The sequence below is a fragment of the Sinocyclocheilus anshuiensis genome, unplaced genomic scaffold (genome assembly GCF_001515605.1).
Source record: "Sinocyclocheilus anshuiensis isolate Anshui unplaced genomic scaffold, SAMN03320099.WGS_v1.1 scaffold356, whole genome shotgun sequence".
Taxonomy (NCBI): Eukaryota; Metazoa; Chordata; class Actinopteri; order Cypriniformes; family Cyprinidae; genus Sinocyclocheilus; species Sinocyclocheilus anshuiensis.
This window is the reverse complement of record NW_015554097.1, coordinates 1,454,753-1,457,530: the sequence shown is the minus strand read 5'-3', so window position 1 is coordinate 1,457,530 and position 2,778 is coordinate 1,454,753.

Here is a 2,778-nt window from a genome sequence, read left to right as displayed (position 1 = left end):
TATCCACTTAATAAATTCTATTAAAATAGAAAATTATTATTTTAAAATGTAATAATATTTTTAAATAATACTGTTTTTAACTGTATTTTTGATCAATAAACACAGCCTTTGACCATAAGACACTTCCTTCAAAAAAATAAATAAATAAAATAAATAAATAAAAACAATAATAATAAATAAATAAAATCCTTCCCAACCCCAAACCTTTGAACAGTAGTGCATGTAATATTACAATAAAATAATAAAATAAAATAAAAAATTGTGGTGGGTTGGGGGGACTAATCTTTTATATGGCATTACATAATACAGCGTGATGAACTGAAATTCTTGAGTCTTGTGGATTGATGTCATTTTTGTCTAACATTAAAATTAACTTTGTCAGTTCCTAAAAGAGCACTGATCCTTTCAAGAAGACGGCCAAATGAAACTCACGGGGGAGAAAAATAACGACATGAAATGCAGCCTGCAGAGGTTCAGTTTGACAAACGTGGGAATGTCTCAACTCGTGGTGCTTTCCTGTCCATGGAACTCTGGGGCTGAATTTAAAAAAAATAAAAATAAAAAAATAAAAAAACATGGAGTGTTTTTGGCTTGTATATAACAGTCCTCCCATAGTTTTGTCCTGATAAACAGTTATCTCAGACTGAGGACATATAAAATCATCCTTGCTCTGTTTAGACACTGTGCATCGGGCAGTTCAGTGAAGTAAACCGTGTACCTCTGAGATGATTGAAGGATGCATCATATTCGTGGAATAATATACTGATTTCTTTTAAAAGCTGGTATCCATTTCCAATGTTCTGTGTCTGACTAAAGGCAGATCCCATATGTTCATCAAGATTATGCACTGACAATACATACATGGCAACACTACAATGGTAATATTTTCCATATTCATCACATTTCTACTGACTTGCTGATGTACTTGATAAACCGTAAACTACTGACCGTTAAATACTGCGGGTCAAGTGTTTCCTGGCTTCCTCCATTACATCAGATGTTGGTCAGATGCTTTAATTGGACTTGTGCTATTTATATAGGCACTGGAATGGAAATGCCAGAAACAAATCACACAAGGTCATAATCTTCATAGAAGTGAACCAGGTAAACAAGTTTTCACATACTAAATATTTTAATTTAAGAACAAATCGAGTGGCTGCAATAAATTAGAAAATGAAATGGTCTGCTTTACAACAAAAGTCTGACAAATTCCTCTGTGTTATTAAAGGTGCATTCAGTACATTTTAGTCTACCATTTTATCTTGGGGTATTGGATTTATACTTACGGTATTCAGACTGTAGCACATGAGTCATATGGACTATATTTATGATACTTTCATGTGCTTTTGGATGCTTGACAGTTGCAACCATCATCCCTCATGCATCTCCTTTTGTGCTCCATAGAAGCATATTTTGCTTGGATAGGTAATGTTTGGGTGTTTAAATGTGTTAAATTAAAAATTTCAATTTAAAACTATTTTAAATAAACAAGAAAACAGAAATGCTTTAAGTTTTTTTCTGTTAATATTTCCACATAGTGAGGTAGATATGTGGGGGCGTGTTAGAACGAGCCGTTTTAGGGGGGCGTGACAGAGTCTTAACTTTGATAAAGTATATCTCTTTGGTTTTGAGACTTTAGTCTTTGCAACTTCAGGGATCTTATCTATGCACAATCAGCTTGTAACACTCCAAAGAGAAAGGAAAACTTGAAATCGCATCATATGACCCCTTTAATAACTATGAATGTAATGTAAGCAGTGGCGATATTTCACATTTCATCTTAAATCAAGAAACACCAAAAACACATTTCAGGGTTTTACTAGAGTTACATATCAGCATGATTTAGATGGAATATAAAGAAGATTTCTTTATATTTTAATGAATTATGAAGGATCGCATGACATTACATGACAAATAGCTGCTGAAAAATTAGCTTTGCCATCACAGGAATAAATTACATTTTAAAACATTGAAACAGAAATGAGTTTATGAACAGGTGGGCACGTCTAGCATCTGTGCTTTTCTTATTATTTAACCTTGCCAGTTTCCTTCCCCTAATTCCCTCTTCACACACACACACACACCACAGATTGATGGACAGATCAGATCAGACAGAGCTGACAATGGTGTCCTATCTGGTGTTTCGAGGTGTTGTTTGTTCAAAATGACAAGGATGTAAAGCGTTCCCTCAATATGAGTTGCCTCCAGTGCTGGAAGATAGGTGATAGCAGGGCTGCCACATCCAGTCTTGTTCCGATTAGCATCAGGTTTCACTGAGGTGTTTCCTCAAAGTCTGTCATTTCCTGTCATTTGTTTGTCAAGCCCTGGCACGCCGACCCCTTCACCACGAGTGTTTGTTCAAGGGAACGCACAGTGGCACACATTTTTTGCCCTCCTTCTTTCCACCTGCCCTCCTCTGGGTTGGATTTGCTCTGCTTGATATGGTCTTGACACTCTTTGACAGTATGTAGATTTGCTGTTGAAAGTAAACCGATTAGAAAATACATGTGCTGCCAGAAATATTGTCCCAGAACACATTTTATCACAAAATACGTTTTTTATCCTATAATGTGCTTATTAGGAATAATGTTCACAATAAAATGCTTGTAGACCACAATAAAGATTTTTTGAAGGATTAATTTACTCAAAGATGATTTATAATAAATAATGCCACCATTTACCTTCATGTTGTTACAAACCCATTATGACTTTCTTCTGTGAAACACAAAAGTGAATGAAATGAGCCTGTCAATCAAAATAACCAAAACGTATAATAAA